A 20,225-nucleotide genomic window follows, 5' to 3' on the forward strand; every position below is an offset into this window, starting at 1 on the left:
GTCCAGAGTGAGATGTGATGTGCCTATGAAGGAATGAAGGACATATGAAATCTTTTGCACACATAATGAAGTCACATGGATTTACTCTATTAACATTTTTCTTTGTTTGATTAAGATTTGGAATCGATTTGAAGGTTTCCCCACACTATTCTGTGGGGAAAGTTTGAAGTTTACCATAAGACTTCTTTGAAGAAGAAGTGACCAGCACATAATTGATATCTAACTCATTCACAGTTTTCTATTTATTTATAGGTCTTTACATTTCTACCAACATCACGTAAAGGCTAGATTTTCTGACTTGTTAAAGTTCCCTGAAAATAAAGAGATTGAAAGGAAACAATCCTTTGCAACACAGCTTCTCTATGGCTATTATTCACATAGTCATATTCACATATGCAATTTCATACTACTTTTTGCATGTCAAATACTTTGAAAAGACTGAATACCTGTCACAGATAAGTATATATTTCTGGTATAAAATATTATAAGAATAAATACATTTCCAATTATGCATACTTCTTCGGTTGGTTTGCTTTAAAAATTACATGACAGTTCTCAGATTCCCTCACGAATTCCTCTTGTGAGTAGAGTTACCTTAGGTTGCTTCCACAGTTTTCAATCTGATCTTCAGTGGTCTTGTCTTCCCAATTGTTTCCTAAAATGAGACAACATAACAATCTTTATAAATATTTAGGAGCTGGAAATGCTTTGCCAAATTTTAGGTGACATTTATGCTTCAATAATTCATCAACTGATTTCCTTTGCACCTTCTACATAAATGACCAAAATAAACATGAGTTCTCGATTTCATTAATTTTAAAACCAACATTATTACCTATAGAAGCCAGGTTTCTGAGGACTTCCAGCATCACATCTCTGTAAAGGTTCTTCTGGGAAGCATCCAGAAAAGCCCACTCCTCCTCGGTGAAGTTCACAGCCACATCCTGAAAGGTCACTGAGATCTGAAATATCCCACAAATGTATAGTGGAGGCCAGGAAAGATTGACAGCACGAGAAATCTGCACTCAACATGCATGATGTTCACATGATTCCCTGGCCTCCTGATTAATTCCATGATTTGGTCCATCAAATCTTTACTGCACTCAATTTTTTACACCCATTCCAACACTAGAAATTGGCTACTCAGAAGGCAAACATCATAGTGATTTATACCCTTCCTTTGGGGAGTTCACAGGAAGTAAGACAGGCTCCCAGATCACTCCTAACTTCTTTAATGGTTGCACCTCTATTACATGTCCTACAAATGTCCTGTGTGGTACAGATCTAATATAAGCACTTCTGATAGTACTTATGTTTAGAAAAGAAAGGTGATGAGTAGAAAAATGCAGGAATCATGAAACTAAGCATTTGAGAGAGATTCTGTCAACTACAGTGGCTCCCTGTACCTACAAGGTTAACATAGGCAACATGGTATTTACTGATGTCTTGTTTCCTCTGAAAGGCTATTGTTCCATACTTAAAGAAATGCCTAGAACCAGCCCCCACTCCCACCCTCTGGGCATGGGGTCACGAAGGAGATTCCTTCACAGACAACATTTAGACAACATTTTACACAGGTGGTCACAATGTGTTAACTGGAGATGGAGCTCATTCTGTGTGATTACACTAAGAACAACTAGAAGTTTGCAGGTGCTTTACTCCAGAACAAATTTAGTCAACTAGCTTACTATTAAATGACCAAAACAAACATGAATTCTCTGATTAATTTAATTTATTTATTAATAAACACAACAATTTGATAGTTTCTTGTAGTTATTGTCAAAGCAGAATGGGGTAAGTGGAATGATGGCATGTGTCTTAGAAATAACTCAATGAGGACTTGGAAGATGGCGGCGGATGGAGTGCATCACCCCCGTGTACTGCATCACTATGCGGGTGAATGACGAGTTAGAATGGCCAAAAGCTATCTTTATGGAATTTCCAGCAAAATTGGGGTGCACCAAAACCTAGAGGAAGGATTTCCATCACCCGAGGATCGGTTACTGGAGCTCAACCGCGAGCGATTTGTCTGCACGGAGATTCAAGCTGCTTATTCAGTGACTTGCCCCACTGCTAGAGATGGTGCTGCAACGTTCATAACACAAACTCTCCTCAACTTCAAGAGTCAAATGGACCACAACACAATAATTATCAGTGACTTCAACACACCGCTCTCTCCTTTGCACAGATCCACCAGACAAAAGCTGAATAAAGAAACTGTAGAACTCAATAACACAATTAATAACCTAGACTTAACTGACATATATAGAATATATCAACCATCATCAAGTGGATACACATTCTTCTCAGCAGCACATGGATACTTCTCAAAGATAGACCATATATTATGCCATAGGGCAACTCTTAGTAAATATAAAGGGGTGGAGATAATACCATGCACCATATCTGATCATAATGGAATGAAATTGGAAATCAACGATAAAAGAAGGAAGGAAAAATCATGCATCACATGGAAAATGAACAATACGTTACTGAATGATCAATGGGTTACAGAAGACATAAAGGAGGAAATCAAAAAATTCTTAGAAATAAATGAAAATATAGACACAACATATCAGAATCTATGGGACACAATGAAAGCAGTTTTAAGAGGAAAATTCATTGCCTAGAGGTCATTCCTCAAAAAAAGAAAAAACCAACAAATAAATGAACTCACACTTCATCTCAAAACACTAGAAAAGGAAGAGCAAAACAACAGCAAATGTAGCAGAAGGCAAGAAAGAATTAAAATCAGAAGAGAAATCAACGAAATTGAAACAAAAAAAAGATTGAAAAAATTGATAAAACTAAAAGTTGGTTCTTTGAAAAAATAAATAAGATCGACAGACCCTTAGCCATGCTAACGAAGAGAAGAGAGAGAACTCAAATTACCAACATATGGGATGAAAAAGGCAATATCACAACAGATACTACAGAAATACAGAAGATAATTAGAAATTATTTTGAAAACCTATATTCCAATAAATTAGAAGATAGTGAAGATATCGATAAATTTCTTAAGTCATATGACTTGCCCAGATTGAGTCAGGAAGATACACACAATTTAAACAGACCAATGACAAAGGAGGAAATAGAAGAAGCCATCAAAAGACAACCAACCAAGAAAAGCCCTGGAACAGATGGATATACAGCGGAGTTTTACAAAACCTTCAAAGAAGAATTAATACCAATACTTTTCAAGTTATTTCAAGAAACAGAAAAAGGAGATCTTCCAAATTCATTGTATGAGACCAACATCACCCTGATACCGAAACCAGACAAAGATACTTCAGAGAAAGAAAACTACAGACCAGTATCTCTAATGAACATAAATGCAAAAATCCTCAATAAAATCCTGGCGAATCGATACAAGAGCATATCAAAAAAATTGTGCACCATGATCAAGTAGAATTCATCCCTGGGATGCAAGGCTGGGTCAATATACGGAAATCAAGAAATGTTATTCACCAAATCAATAGACTTAAAGAACCACATGATCATCTCGATAGATGCAGAAAAAGCATTCGACAAAGTACAACATCCCTTTATGTTCAAAATACTAGAAAAACTAGGGATAACAGGATCTTACCTCAACATCGTAAAAGCTATATATGCTAAACCTCAGGCTAGCATCATTCTGAATGGAGAAAAACTGAAGGCATTCCCTCTAAAATCTGAAACAAGACAGGGATGCCCTCTATCACCACTTCTATTCAATATAGTAATCAAAACACTGGCCAGAGCAATTAGACAGACGAAAGAAATTAAAGCCATAAAAATAGGAAAAGAAGAATTAAATTATCACTATTTCTGGATGATATGATAATATATCTAACAGACCCAAAAGGGTCTACAAAGAAACTACTAGAGTTAATAAATGAATTCAGCAAATATTAAATCAACACGCATAAATCAAAGGCATTCCTGTATATCAGCGCCAAATCTTCTGAAATGGAAATGAGGACAACCACCCCATTCACAATATCCTCAAAAAAAAAAAATAAAATACTTGGGAATCAACTTAACAAAAGTGGTGAAAGGTTTATACAATGAAAACTACAGAACCCTAAAGAGAGAAATAGAAGACCCTAGAAGATGGAAAAATATACCCTGTTCATGGATATGAAGAACTAACATCATCAAAATGGAAATATTACCCAAAGTTCTCTATAGGTTCAATGCAATGCCAATCAAAATCCCAAGGGCATTTCTTGTAGAAATAGATAAAGCAATTATGAAATTCATATGGAAAAACAAAAGACCCAGAATAGCAAAAGCAATTCTAAGCAGGAAGTGTGAATCAGGAGGTGTAGCGATAACAGATTTCAAACTGTACTACAAAGCAATAGTAACAAAAACAGCATGGTACTGGTACCAAAACAGGCGGGTGGACGAATGGTACACAATAGAGGACACAGAGACCAATCCACAAAATTACAACTATCTTATATTTGATAAAGGGGCTAAAAGCATGCAATGGAGGAAGGATAGCATCTTCAGCAAATGGTGCTGGGAAACTCAAAAAAATTAACAATAAGAAAACAAATAAGGGCTGGGGATGTGGCTCAAGTGGTAGCGTGCTCGCCTGGCAAGCATGCGGTCCGGGTTCGATCCTCAGCACCACATACAAAACAAAAATGTTGTGTCCGCCAAGAACTAAAATAAGTAAATATTAAAACTCTTCTCTCTTGGGCTGGGGATGTGGCTCAAGCGGTAGCGCACTCGCCTGGCATGCATGCGGCCCGGGTTCGATCCTCAGCACCACATACAAAGAAAGATGTTGTGTCCGCCGAAAACTAAAAAAAATAAAATATTAAAATAAAATTCTCTCTCTCTCTCGCTCTCTCTAAAAATTCTTCTCTCTCTCTCTTAAAAAAAAAAATAACCCAATCAACAAATGGGCCAAAGACTTGAACAGACACTTCTCAGAGGACGACATACAATCAATCAACAAGTACATGAAAAAATGCTCACCATCTCTAGCAGTCAGAGAAATGCAAATCAAAACCACCCTAAGATACCATCTCACTCCAGTAAGATTGGCAGCCATTAGGAAGTCAAACAACAACAAGTGCTGGCGAGGATGTGGGGAAAGGGGTACTCAAATACATTGCTGGTGGGACTGCAAATTGGTGCGGCCAATTTGGAAAGCTGTATGGAGATTCCTGGGAAAGCTGGGAATGGAACCACCATTTGACCCAGCTATTGCCCTTCTCCGACTATTCCCTGAAGACCTTAAAAGTGCGTACTACAGGGATACTGCCACATCGATGTTCATAGGAGCACAATTCACAATAGCTAGACTTTGGAACCAACACAGATGCCCTTCAATAGATGAATGGATAAAAAAAAATGTGGCATTTATACACAATGGAGTATTACGCAGCACTAAAAAATGACAAAATCATGGAATTTGCAGGGAAATGGATGGCATTGGAGCAGATTATGCTAAGTGAAGCTAGCCAATCCCTAAAAAACAAATGCCAAATGTCTTCTTTGATATAAAGAGATATAAAGAGAGCAACTCAGAACAGAGCAGGGAGGAAGAGCAGGAGGAAAAGACTAACATTAAACAGAGACATGAGGTGGGAGGGAAAGGGAGAGAAAAGGGAAATTGCATGGAAATGGAAGGAGACCCTCATTGTTATACAAAATTACATATAAGAGGTTGTGACGGGAATGGGAAAAAAAAACAAGGAGAGAAATGAATTGTAGTAGATGGGGTAGAGAGAGAAGACGGGAGGGGATGGGAGGGGGGATAGTAGAGGATAGGAAAGGTAGCAGAATACAGAAGTCACTAATATGGCATCATGTAAAAACGTGGATGTGTAACCGATGTGATTCTGCAATCTATAATTGGGATAAAAATGGGAGTTCATAACACACTGGAATCTAATGTATAAAATACGATATGTCAAGAGCTTTGTAATGTTTTGAACAACCAATTTAAAAAAATGAGAAAACAAAAAGAAAGAAAGAACTCAATGACTTAAAATGTCACCATGGGCTGGAGATGTGGCTCAAGCGGTAGCACGCTCGCCTGGCATGCGTGCGGCCCGGGTTCGATCCTCAGCACCACATACAAACAAAGATGTTGTGTCTGCCGAGAACTAAAAAAATAAATATTAAAAAAATTCTCTTCTCTCTTTAAAAAAAAAAAAAATAGTCACCTTGTCCAAACAACAGCCTTACAAAGTTTTATAACTCTGAAAACAATCTTCTTAATAAACAGCAGGCACTACTTTTCTAAGTCTCACAGCAACAATGAATGTCCAATGATTGTCAAACTCTTCTTAACAGCAGCCGGTTCACTACCATAATATACATTCATGAGACACATACCAATGTTGTGCTCAAGGACATTTTGATCAAGGGTGGGCCACATAGGCAATGATTGTCTGTTGTGAAAGAGATTCATCATGCCTGTAGCAATGGTGGTGCAAACAAACCTAAGGCAGAAGCTCTTCCAGAGTGTGGTAAAGCAACAAGTTTGTAGCCCAGAATTCTGAACTATCCCACACAGTCTGCGTGTGAAAGAGGCCACCATTCACATCTGTAACCATGCTATGATGTCTGCACCGTGATGGAACGGACAAAGAAAATGTCCCTGCCACTTACACAGAAGCATACTCAAGGACTGAAACCATACAGAACCACCCCAAACAATGAAGAATCCACAATTACCCTCAGAGACATCAGCCCAACTCTGTCAGGGCAATGATGCAGACAGGAGGGCTTCATGGACCTTCAACCAAACGGGAAGCACACTGAGGTCTCAGGGTCACAGCAACACTCCACAGGACATAAACCACACCCCTACAAGTGCACCACCAGTGAAATCCCATGTATGCTCAAAGAACATGAGAGCTAAAGCAGAAATCAGATCAGAAGAAACTGAAAAGCCTCCAGGGAAGGGGACATGAAACACAGGGCTCTGAACAGACACAGGACAAAGAGGTGACTCAAGAGAAAAGGTGACCATTTTGAAAGAAAAAAATATAAAAGTCCATCATAGGAAATTCATAGAGAACACCAGAGGTGGCGCTGTATTGGTATCTAAGTCATCCAACACACATTCCAGAAAAGAAGAGCTAAAAGCAACCAATGAAACTGCCGCTTCAGAAAACCAGAGAAAGAAGAGCAAGGTAAACCTAAATTAACCACAGGTAGGTTGCCGCAGTCTAGCTGGGCACAATTCAGGAGCCACTTTTCAAAAGAAACGAACTTCACTTTTAGAACCACACACGCCAAACAAAACAGCTCCTCAGGAAAAACATTCAGAGCCCAACTGCCTCCACCGGCTTCCCACAAGCCTCTCCCACAATGCTCCTGCTCTTGAGGCCGATTGGCTGGGTCATGTGGGCGGAGCCAAAAAAGTCCCCCAATGAGCAGCTCCGTATTCTGAAAGGGCAGGGAAATAGCCCAATGAGCATCACCGCAGAGGAGCCAATCAGCTAAAAGTTGCTGGAGCCGCTGTGAGCCAATCATCAGCTGGCAATCTGAAAGTTTGCTGGGGCCCCTTCAGCTGTGGCTCTCAACAGTAGGTAACAGAGAAAGTGTTGATGAAACCACAATCAGGAAATCCGCAGTCTGCAAAATCAAGTTCTTCATGAACATCAGCATCACTGATTAACTCACAAAAGGCTAAGAATACAGAGGACAGGGACTGGGGTTGTGGCTCGGTGGAAAAGTGCTTGCCTAGTGCTTGGGAGAAACTGGGATCAATTCTCAATGCCACATAAAAAGACAGAAATTAAAAGTGTAAAATATACAATAATATTAAAGAAATAAACAACAAGGACTGAAAACCTACTAACACTTTTAAAAGTGTCATCGTCAACAATGCATTGGGACTTCAGATTTTCATAAATGTGCTCGACACAAATTAGACAACTTACAAAAACTGGACCATTTCTTTGAGAGAGACAATCTCCTACAGCTTACACACAAGGGGAAATACTCAAAACAGATGAGCCCATGGCTGCTGAGAAAAACAGACTCAATAACTAATTACTTCCCAAAAAGGCAAGGCAAGGCTCTGACATCTCAAAGAGGATTCCATGAGACACATAAGAACTGCCACCAATTTTCTACCTTGTTTCCAGAACATAAAAGCTGAGTTAACACCTCCTAAGTCTTCCTGAGGCATAAGTTACCATATTATCCAAATTAAATAGATAAAGAAAAGTATTAAATAGAGAAGAAAACTATGAATGATGCTCATAATCATAAATGCAAAATTTAATCATAAGTGCAAAAAACTGTACAATTGAGTCATCACACTCCAGGTGTCTATGCAAATGATGTGAAAATTATGGGCACAGGAACCCTCACTGCAGTGACTACAGCAGCCATATCCAGAATGGCCCAAACCTAGACGAAAGGAAGATGCACCTTTCAATACTGAATGGACAAGCTGCAGTTTAACCACACCAAAGAGCATCACCCAGAAAATGAGCTCTGCAGCCTGGAAAGATACAGCACCCTTAAAGGCACACTGGTAAGTGAGAGAAGCCAGTTTGAAATGGCCAAGTGCAGCAAGATTCCAAGTCAAGAACATTCTGAAAAAGACAATATTACAGATGCACTAGCGAAAATGATGGGTGCCAGGGACTTAGGGAGCAGAGAGGGAGGAAGAAATGAGGAGGAGTGATGAACAGGTGGAACATTGGATTCCCAGAGCAGTGAAACTCTTCTGTATGACATTATCTTGTATACGACGTGACACACACAATCACATCACAAGGAAGAGGAACCCTAAAGTAAAGGATGAACTTTGGCTTATCATGAGATGTTGCTTCATCCATTCTCTTTATCAAATGTTCAACACTGGTTTAGTAACTAACAAACACCCTACAACAATGCAATATGTTGAAAACAGTGGAGACTATCAGCTAGAGAGAAGGGGTATTTGATACTGTGTGTAATGGCACATTTAATTGTCACCTTGATTGGATTAAAGGATGCTGAAGATTAATGAGCTTCTGGGTGTGTCCATGAGGGTGTGTCTGCAAATGATTGGCATATGGGATAGTGAGCCAAACTGGAGAACCTCCTTAAGCTAGGCAGCACCATCCAATAGGACGGTGTCTTGGGTGGAACAAAATTCTTCACTCTCCCAAAGTGGACTCTGCCAGTGATTCTCTAGTGAGTTTCCAGAATCTTTGGTCTGGACTAGGGCAGCACCATTGATCCCCCTTGTTCTGAGGATTCAGCCTCTGGGACTCTGCAGCTACTACTTCTCAAGCTCTCCAGCCTGCAGATGGCCACTGTGGACATCCACCTTCGGGTCAATTAGGCCAATCTAATGAATCCCCTTTGATAATCACACTTCCTCTTGATACTGTTCCTCTAAAGAACACTGACTAATAAACTATGCAAGCCTAAAATTCCTCATAAAAACAAAGTTTATCTAATAAAGAAGTAAATAAACTACCAAGCCATGAAGTTTTAAAAATGTAATCATAAGAAACAATATTGTATGCTAATTACCTTTTTCATAATAATGCAAAAATAAAGCAAAGAGGAAGAGTCATAGTTACAAATTTCAAAAGTATGAACAAAAGCAAGAAAACTGATTTTCAATACTATTTTCATCTGGAAAGAAATTGGATGATAACTCTTCAAAACTCATTCCAACTGCTGGTGTAGTGGTGTGCACCTGTAATTTCAGCCACTAGGGAGGTCAAGGCAGGGAAATGGAAAAAGTTTGAGGCCTGTCTCAGCAACATATCAAGACACTCAGAAATTTAGTGAGACTGGTCTTCATCAAAAATAAAAAGGGGGTCTGGGACTGTAGCTGAGTGGCAGAACACTTGCTAACATGTGTGAGGCACTGGGTATGATCCTCAGCACCACAGAAAAATAAATAAAATCAAGGTATTCTGTCCATCTACAACTATACAAAATACTTTTTAAAAAAGAAAAAGAAAACATAAATAAATAAGAAGGGCTGAGGATGTGCTCAGTGGTCGAGTGCCTGTAGGTTTATCCCCCAGTAAAACACCTGCCGAACTCCAGAACGTTGCTCAGAAATTGAAATTCATTTCTGGGAGATAACTAAGCATGAGCAAGTCCATGGCATCAATTCCCAGCACTCAATAAGGAAGCAAATAAATAAAGAACAGTCTACAATACTAATTCTCTTGGGCTGGAGACTAGCTAGGTAAAATCCATGTAATGAGAGATAAAAATGATTATGATACAAAAGGTACACAATTAGAGGCATAAAAACACAACAAAATCAGTGGAAAGACACCACACTTTCTCACAAAGAAGGCTGAATGTTCCCATGACCTAAACTCTGAAAAAACACTGAGTGTTTCAGTAAATTCTGTGAAATTTAGGGCATGGTTTACTGTATTTTGGAGGTAAACGTAAGAAAAACTACATCTAAAAATGGAAATAGTAGGGTTGGGATTCTGGCTCCGCAGTAGAGTGCCTAGCACATGAGAGGCCCTAGGTTTGATCCTCAGCACCACATAAAAATAAATAAATAGGTATTGTGTCCAACTACAGCCACAACAAAAAATACTCTTCAAAAAATTGGAAATAGTAAACTGTATCTAAGACCAGCCAAAATGTTGCACAAGGCAGAGAGAATAGAGAGAGCATTTATGTTACTCCCAATTTCATAAGCTAAAAGGCTAGCTCTCAAAGGGGTGGCCCTACAAGGAGGCAGTTGGGAGGGAACAGGAATTAGGTGACACGGTGAGGGGATCAGCACCCTTACTTAGACACATGGATCTCTCTTTTGCAGAAAACAGGTGTCATTTACTCTTTCACTGATATTCAGTGATTAAATGATTACAGTTGGGTATTCAAGGTATTGCCAAAATTGTCCTTAAAATTTACAATGAAGACGGGTGTGATGGGGCATACCTGTAACCCCAGCGGTACAGGAGTCTGAGGCCCTAGAAGATGTAGCAAGACTCTGTCTCAAAACAAAGAATCTAAAAGGGGCTGGTGGTTAAGCACCTCTGGGTTTCATTCCTGATAACAAAAAAACACAGTTAGCATGAACCTGCCAAGTTCAGACGACAACAGTGAAAAACTGTCATCCTTTGTCAAATTCATCACCTTCTGAAGGACAGATACTAGTTTTCATGAAATCACATTCATAAATTTGTCCACCACTATTTTTGTAGAATTGGACTCAAATTCTGCAGCAATAATGCAAGACAGACTTTCTCTGTATCTTAAGTGGTATTTTGGAATCTAGGGTTGGATTTCAATTTGAAACCACTGAAAAGACAAATCTGAATCTTACAAACTTTCTAAACATACTCAGGGGTAGCAAAAGGTAAATTAGGCAATTAGGTGTTTTCTTTTTCTTTTTTTCTTTTTTGTTTCATGCCCCCGTGAATAAACCCAGAGATATTACTACTGAGCCACATCCGCAGTCATTTTTATATTTTATGTTGAGACGCAGTCTCACCAGGTTGCATAAGGCCTCGCTAAGTTGCTAAGGCTGTCCTCAAATTTGCAACACTCCTGTCTAAGCCTCTGGAGCAGGAAGGATCATAGGTGTGCACCACTGTATCTGGCTATAAGCTGCGATTTTTAACAACAACAAAAAAAAAAAGGTGGATTTAACCCACCTCTCTCTTGCCTCTTTAACAATAGTCCATCCCATTTGGCTCTGAATAAATAAACCTGGGCCTCAGATAAGTGAGCACATCATTTCAAAGTGATACACAGAAAGCTTTGGTGCTGAGGGAGCACAGATGTGTCAGGCTCAAGGGGCAGGGAAGGTCCCTGACAGCTGGGACATGCTTACTCCTGGTCTTGCTCATGGAAAGCATCCAGGATCACCCTCCCAGGCACCTGGACCATGACTCCAGTCTATGAGGCTTTACAGATTTGCACAGCTCTGCACTGGGGTGGGTGGTCCTTATGCTCTGGGAGAGGTTTTGCTCCTTCACACCATGAGAGACTAAAAGGGCAGGAGTCACTGCTGACCTGGCCTCTCAACACCAGCATCCACAGGCTGACTGTCCACCTGTCTCCAAGGATTGAAAACAGAGCTTGGGGAAAAAAAGGTCCCAAGGAAGTAGCTGTTTAGATGAGGCCTTTTCCAGGAGATTCCTCAGCCCAGGGCCCCCAGCAGCTTCCCTGAGAGGCTGCACCCCACACCTCAGGCTGCCATCTAGGAGCAGCTGACCCAGGGCCTGAAATTCTGTTCACCCTGCAAGGCATAGGGCAGCTGTGGGCACTCTGTGGCAGCTCCAGGAGAGGACAGTGGCTGAGGACATGGGACTCTGGGAGGTGTCCAAAGGGAACCTCTGCCCAAGAAATCTGACATAGTGCCTACACCTAAGGAAGACAAAAGAAAAAGCACAAGATTTTTACAGCTGTGAACTCAAGTACTCTATACAGTTGCATCTACAAAGAACCTTCAGAGTACTTGACTTTGGCTAATTAGACCACCATGAGGGTGGAAAGGCAGGGTTCTGTATGGAGAGCAAACATTATCTTGGGCTATCTTAAGCCCTTTAATAGCCAATCATCTTAATTTCTGTATCAGACCACAATCTCAAAACTTCTCAGAATATATCACTAGCCTTACCAGACGTCTCCAAAATCTACCAAAGCTCACAATGCAATAACAGACATACAGAAGAAATTTTCTTTATTTTTTTTTCTGTACCCCACCAATGTGATGTTCCTACCAATGCAATTGGTTAATGCAGTGATACACAGTTTCTTTTATAAAAGTTCATGGAGGCCAGGCACAGTGGCACACAACTGTAATCCCAGCAGCTTGAGAGGCTAAGATAGGAGGATTGCTAAATTCAAAGCCAGACTCAGCAATTTAGTGAGACCATCAGGAACTTAGTGACATCCTGTCTGAAAATACAATATAAAAAGGACTGGGAATGTGGCTCAGTGTTTAAGTGCCCCTGGGTTCAATCCCTGGTATATTAAAGAAAAAAGAAAAAAAAAAGAAAGAAAATTAGAAAGAAAGATAGAGAGAGAGAAGTGATGTAATATCTTCCAGAAAGGGACACACACATCATTCAGGGTAACTTGAATCCATGTTCCTTAGTATATTAATTAATATTTGGGTTAAAATGAACTATGTTCTGTAGCTGGGATTGTCGATGCCTTTAATCCCAACAAATTGGGAAACTGAGGCAGGAGGATCACAACTTTCAGGCCAGGCTGGGCACCATAACCAGATCCTTTCTGATAATCATACTGAAAAGAGTTGGGGATGAAGGACAGTCAAGGAATCAGACATTATTGTAGTGGCATCCCCTCTTTTCACAAAAAAAAAAAAAAATTAACTGGGATTCTCCAGAAATCTTCACCATGGCTAATTTTAGGGCTGTCAACAAAAGAGTGTCCACAAAAAAGTTCAGTGTAGATAAACTTCCTATTTTTGTGTTGCCCTATTTTACTGGGCTGCTAGTCTGGAAGAAATCAGCACTCCAGGTGCTGGACTCCCCCTTACTAGTTTTTTACACACTTGTATCCAGTATACTAGTTTGTAGAAATGTGCAAACAAGGCCTCCGGCCTTGAGCTGGGTTTCACAGAGAAGTCACCCACTGGGCTCCATGGGAACAGCTGGTGGGGGAGGAAAGAAAGGGGAGAAGAAGCTCTCCCCTCCTCAGGTGCTGGCCTTGAAGGGTTAACTTGGCCAGAACAGAGAAAGAAAAACCTGCTTTTATGTGTGTGATGTGACAACTTGACTGTGGTGACTCCACTTTGTGAACTCAGCCATGACACTCAAAAAGCTCATGACTGGGGCCGTTTGGATTCTTTTGTTCATGAAAATTCCCCAAGAACACAGAGTGATCTATGGGGCCAACTGGAGACTAACTGACCAAAACTTTCAGGCTTGCTTACGTTGCCTGGACCCCCAAACTTCCCTTTTGTGGTCTTTGTGCTTAAATATGGAGCCAACTGAAGGCAGGGGCACCACTCTGACCATCTCATTCTTTCGAGAGCAGTGTCTGCAATAAGGCTTAACTGGAATGAGACTGTGTGGTCTGAGAGTTATTTGGGGGTCCCGGTATTACAATGTGAACTTCTGAGCCCCTCCCCTTACATGCTGGGTATAAAATTCTGAAACCACCTGAACTCAGGGTTCAGGGGATGGATGGATTGATTACAGCAAAAGCATTGCCCTCTGAGTCTGGCTGCAGCCAGATAAAACTGTTCCAGCTATCTTCAGTGCCTTGCCTCCTTTGTCCCTACATCATTATTACCCTGTGTGCTTACCTAACTACAGGACTGGTGTGACTCTACATCATGGACTATCAGAAAAAGGAGCACTTATACTCTATTAATGTAGCCCAGAATTAAATATCCCTGGGATCTATAAACAACCCCCTTATTCCCTTTAAAGCAGTTATTCTGACCAAACACAAGGAAGTGTTAAGTGATCATTCTTTCCCCTCAGGATAATATTAACAAATAGAAAACAAGTGCTTTCAAAAGTGTTCTTCTTGCCAGGGACATTGGCACAAGCCTGTAATCCCAGATACAGGGGAGGCTGAAGCAGGAGGATCACAAATTAGAGGCCAGCCCAGATTCCAACACAAGGAGAAGGGAGGAAGGGAGGAAGGGAGGGGAAAGGGAGGGGGGAAGGAAGATTGATTGATTCTTTCCAATATTTCACTAAGCGATAATGACAATTAGCAGACGGTGTCTATTTGAAACGAGTGGGAAGAAGGAATGTCTGGCTGAGCTGCGAGGTGGAGGGAAGGTGGCCTTTTAAAAGGCAGGAGGCGCCTGCAATTTGGAGGACCTCCACTGGGTGGAGCTCCACTAGGAGACGGAAGGTGCATTTGTGGCCCTGCTTCCTACACGTTGGGAAAAGTGAGTGCGGGCCACAGGTAGGGAGCAAAGGGGACACCTGGGACCTGAGCCACCCTTCCAAACCCAGGGAACCAGGGGACAGGGCCCAGGGCCACCCGACAGCGGCGACTCCACGCGCCACTCAGCAGCTCACCCGCCCGCCGGGCCCCAAGGCAGGTGCTGACCGCGTACCTTCAGCGAACTCACCATTTTTGGCTTCTCTGGTGACCTGGCGTCCTCTGGAGGAACCGCGGGCACCCGAGATCCCCGGGAACACGGGCAGCGCAGTCACCCGGGTCCCTGGAGCAGAGAACACGGGGCCTGGAGCAGTAGTAGCCCAGTCAGTGAGGAAGAAAAGAGCGAGAGTGCGGAAGCCCGCCCTTCCCCTCCCTGTGCGCACTGATTGGACTGATCCCCCCAGCCACCCGGATGGATGGCCTCCAGGCCCGCCTCTGGATCGTGACTGACAGCTAACGTCATCCAATCACTGGCTGAAATTGGGTAGAGTGACAGATTCTTGGCCCCAGCCCCTTTCAGGAGGAGCTTTCCGGCTGTGCTGGGTACGAATCCAGGCGGGAAGCCTTGGCTTAGCCTCTGGGACAGAGGTGACACCTGCCGCTTAGCTAGGCTTTAGCCATAGAGGGCTTTCCGAGCATGTCGGGGCCCTGGGTTTAACCTCAACACAAAAACAAAGCACAGCTTCTCCAGGAGGCTGAGGCTGGAGGAGCCCAAGGTCAGGTCAGCACCTGCAAACAGTGAGACCCTGTCTTCAAATAAAATGAAAAGGGTGGGGATGGAGCTCAGAGGACGGGGTCAAGCCCCATTGGGTTTATTCCCCAGTACCTTAAAAAAGAAAGAACGATATTTTATTATATATTTTATATATAATCTATATTTTATATATTTTTTGTATATAAAATATATATCATATTTTTTATAAAATATATATATTATATTACATATTTATATACAAAATATGTATTTTATATAATATATTTTATATATAAAATGGATATTTTATATAATATACTTTATATATATAAAATATATTTTATATGTGAAATATATATTTATATATATAAAATATAATATATATATATATTTCTCACACCAAGTACATCTAATCAGAATATTATCTATAATATATTATATAATATATATAATATATAGTGTATATATATATATATATATATATATATATATATAAAATATATATATTTTTCCCCCAGCTGATGCGACCTCAAGTGACTTAGAAAGACACGGTCTCCAAATTTTTGAAACACTTTTTAAAGATATCATATATATGACCCATATATAATATCTAAAAATGAAAATAATTTGAAAACTATTTAGTAACTCTCCTCACCTCCTGGCCTCTGTTGCTTTGAAAAGGCTCCTGATCTATGAAAGGAAGCAACTTGGTTTGGCTCTGATGCCCAAGGCTCCCTCCCGAGCAGAAAGGGTGGGGGAGGAAGGAGGGCCATCCTCTAGGGCAGCAATGTGGGGTGGAAATAAAATGGGTGCTTTGTGCTTAGTGTCAATTTTCTACTTCGACTGTTAGGAAGTCTTCTGCAAAGATGTGACTCTGGTGACCCCACAGGTCTGGTCAGGTGTTCATCCAAAACCAAACAGAAAAGGTTATGATGCAAAGCAGGAAAGAAACTCTGACCAGTGCAGCTACACCAGGAAGACAAGGAAACCCTGTCCTTACCCTGTCTTCAGATGCTGACAAGGACTTTGAAGTTTTGTAGAATGGGTAATCATAGGCATGTATGGATAGGGGAAATTGTACCTAGGATTTAGTATTATCTGCAGGATTTAAGCTTCAGGCATCTGTGGTCTTATACCTTGTCTCTGAGCTCACACTCACTTGCCCCCTGGACGCATGTCACTCCATTGCACAGACTGACCTCACTTTGTCAGGAGGAAGTCCCCCTCCAGTGTATTCTTTCCATGACAAGGTTTTCAAGAAAAGCCACAAGCCCTAGGAAGCAACATACCCCCAGGAGCTGACCCTCAGCATCCTGGGTTTCAACTGATAGTCAAACCAGAAAGAAACCAAATCCCTGCTCAGCTGGGCCCATTAACCCTGCATATAAACCATAAAAAATTGCCACTTGAGGCCAATACTGCCTGTCATGTCTATCCCCCTCTTGGAAATTAAGTACAACTTTATTCTCTACTCTTAAGTTGGGCTTTGTGAAGTCTTTCACATCCTGCTCACTGGCCCAAGTTCATTCTACCTAACAATATTGCCCATGGCCAAGGGGGGCTATTGTGTAAAGAGTCCTATTCCCACAGGTGTGGAAACGTGGACACATAGCTGCCCAGGGCTGAGAATTGAATTCCAGGTGCCTTTATTGTCCCCCATGGTAGAGATTGAATGGAGGGCAGGGCACTTTGCCACTGAGCATCCCTTTTATTGTGGTTCAAAGAAGGTGGGTGTGAGCATAACTGTAATGGGCCTGAGAGAATAACTCCAGATGGTGACTCCAAGCTACTATCAATCCAATGAAGAAGTTGACAAATCAGAGGGTAAAACCCAGCATGGTTGTTCATGCCTGTAATCCCAGAGGCTCAGGAGCCCGAGACAGGAGGATTGCTAGTTCGAATCTAGCCATCAGCAAAAATGAGGTGCTAAGCAACTCAATGAGAGCCTGACTCTAAATAAAATACCAAACATGGATGGTTTATGTGAATATACTATTTTGCCTTAAATGTAGAATTGAGACATAAGAAAGGCAGCCTGAGAGCAAGGAGAGCAAAATGGAGAGTCACGTGTACAGCCTCAGACTGTGGATGTGGCAGATCCCGAGTCCATGCACCTGAACCACCCTGGACACACAGGAGGTAGGGGAGGGGTCACCCTGACCAAGAGAGAAAGAAACAGTGTTGATTTAGGTAAAGTGAAAAGTGTCTAGGTCCAAGATGCACTCAACCCAAGAAGACTTTCCCAGCACAAAAGGACAAAGGGAATTGGGGACAACTAAGGGTGTATTGCTTTATATACATATATGTGGGGATTTTGATACCAGGGATTTGACTGAGCGCTGCCTAGCCACTGAGCCAAACTTCCAGCTCTGTTTTACTTGGACACAGGGTCTGGCTAAGTGGCTTAGGGCCTCCCTAAGCTTCAGAGGCTGGCTTCCAACTTGCAGTTTTCCTGCATTAACCTCCCAAACCACTGGGATTTCAGGCATGTGCCACTCTGCCCTGCAGCATGCTTCTTTAAACAGCCCAGTGGGACACAGGGAAACCCAGGTGAAGATCTGGAAGTTGGTGCACCCCATAGCACTTTGCCAAAGAGGAACTGGGGTGGGAAGCGGGGACCCTTGTGAACCAGAGGATAGAATGCTGACTGCAACTTGCCTGCTCACCCAGATGTTCCATCCTGAAATACTCTCAGCGAAAGCTGTGCTTTTTCTGTACCTGTGTCTCCTAGTCTTTTAGGGGACACACACAAGAATGGTGGGAACAAACGGTTAAGAGAATAATCCTGGAAAATGGGCCCGCCGTGCTGACCTGCACATGCATTCTTTTCCAAAAAGCAATTTACCTGCAATCTGCCTGGCCTAAGTGGACAGGAGGTGTCACATTCCTCAGCAAACTACCTGTGATCTGCATGAGAAATCCAGGCAGGAAACCCCCTAAGAGGAACCCAAGTGACTATGCGGGGACAGACTTTGTGACTCTTTCCACAGACCAGATTTTGGAAGAAAGGATACTTTTTTGGATAAGAATCCATTTAGAATGGCTCAGCGTGGGCCAATGTGGCACAGCGTTGCCATGACTGTTGAGTCTTGAAAGTATGATGTCACCCTGCTGTCAAAAGTCAAAAAGTGCACCTGGGAAGGAGTCTCTGGAAATTTCCCAGGGACTCCAATAAAACTAGAGTGCAGAAGAGGCACACGGTCTCTCTGCTTTCTGAGAGGACCCACTCTCGCCCTTGAGAATGTCTCCTTCCCCTTCAAGAAGTTCATGCCTGTTACAGGGTAACCTGCCTGAAAACCTTCTGATGTGATTGCAAAAATCAAGGGTTCAAGGAGGTCTTTTCACTGCCTCCGTTTCTCAGGAGGTCCCAGCTCTATAATGAGTTCATTCTCTCTAAAGAAAAATCAGAAACCTTCATTAACAAACAGCAAAACAAAACAAACAAAAATAGATCAGTAACCTGCTAGAGCAGCCTCAGCAATTTAGCTTCACTCTGTCTCAAAATAAAACTTGCAATAGAGATGTAGTTCAGGGCATGTAGTTCAGAGGGCCGAGCATGGTGGCGCACACTTCAAGCCACAGCAGCTTGTGAGGCTGAGGCAGGAGGACCATGAGTTCAAAGCCAGCCTCAGCCATGGTGAGGTCCTAAGCAATTTGGCCTGACGCTTTCTCTAAATAAAATACAAAATAGGGCTGGGAATGGGGCTCAGTGGTTGAGTGCCCCTGCGTTCAATCCCCAGTCCCCACCCTCCCTCCAAAAAGACATAAGAAAATAGAATGTAAAATGGCAAGATATAAATCTAACGACATCAACAGTGACATTATACGGGAATTGACTGTGGGATCCTATCCAAAGGTAGAGGTCATCAGAAAAAGTAAAAACAATGTCCAATTCTACGCACCTGAGACCCAGATCAGGAAATGTAATGAGCAACCTAGTCCCATCTTTGCCCCAGATCTCCCTATTGGCTGCGTGATACCTTTTTCGTTGGGTTCTATGATGTCTCCTCTGACCTTAAGGGTTCACAGAAAGAGAGAACGAGAAAGAGAGAGAGAGAGAGAGAGAGAGAGAGAGAGAGAGAGAGAGAGAGAGTGTGTTTCAGGGGTTGATGTTGTGATCGGTCAGAGCCTCTTGCTTCAGGACTGGAAGGTGGCGGGTCATTCAGAGTGGCTCCCCACATATCTCCTCTTCCTTAATATTTGAAGGCGATTGGGAAATTGTATCTTTCAGTCACTGGATTCTTGGTCCGAGGTCATCATGATCTACTATTGAAACACAAAAGGCATTAGTAGAAAACATACTATCTCTAGGACATAACCAACTTGGAAGATCCAGGTTGTTGTTGTTGTTGTTGTTGTTGTTGTTGTTGTTGTTGTTATTATTATTATTCTGCCAAACACCCATCAGAAGATTCTTCATCTTTTCTTGATTTTATTGGGAAGCCTTGCACTTTGCAATGGTAACACAGACATTTTCATTTGGCATGGCGCTTCAGCCTCTCCACAAACCACGGAGAAGAGGGCTCAGTCACAATATTTATCACAGTGGCCTTTTAGAGCATTTTAACTCCGTTGTAATTTTTCCATCAGCATTTGTCTGACTATGAAAGCTCTTGGAAGGAATTTAAGTCCAACGTTAAGAGAATCCCTATAATGTAAGTTTGAAACAGAGCCATAAAGACTGTATCATAGAAGCAAGGAATAATAT

General features: G+C 41.8%; 1 long non-coding RNA gene across 1 annotated transcript in view; it reads right to left on the minus strand.

Moving 5' to 3' along the window:
* The window catches only part of LOC308638648, a 74,235-nt gene extending 73,300 nt beyond the window's left edge, over nucleotides 1-935 (minus strand). The window contains exon 1 of the long non-coding RNA XR_014019895.1: nucleotides 836-935. This is a non-coding gene — a long non-coding RNA (uncharacterized lncRNA). The remainder of the gene's footprint in view (nucleotides 1-835) is intronic.
* Nucleotides 936-20,225: the final 19,290 nt, after the last annotated feature.

The sequence above is a fragment of the Spermophilus citellus genome, assembly GCF_964194105.1.
Source record: "Spermophilus citellus genome assembly, chromosome: 19".
Lineage (NCBI taxonomy): Eukaryota > Metazoa > Chordata > Mammalia > Rodentia > Sciuridae > Spermophilus > Spermophilus citellus.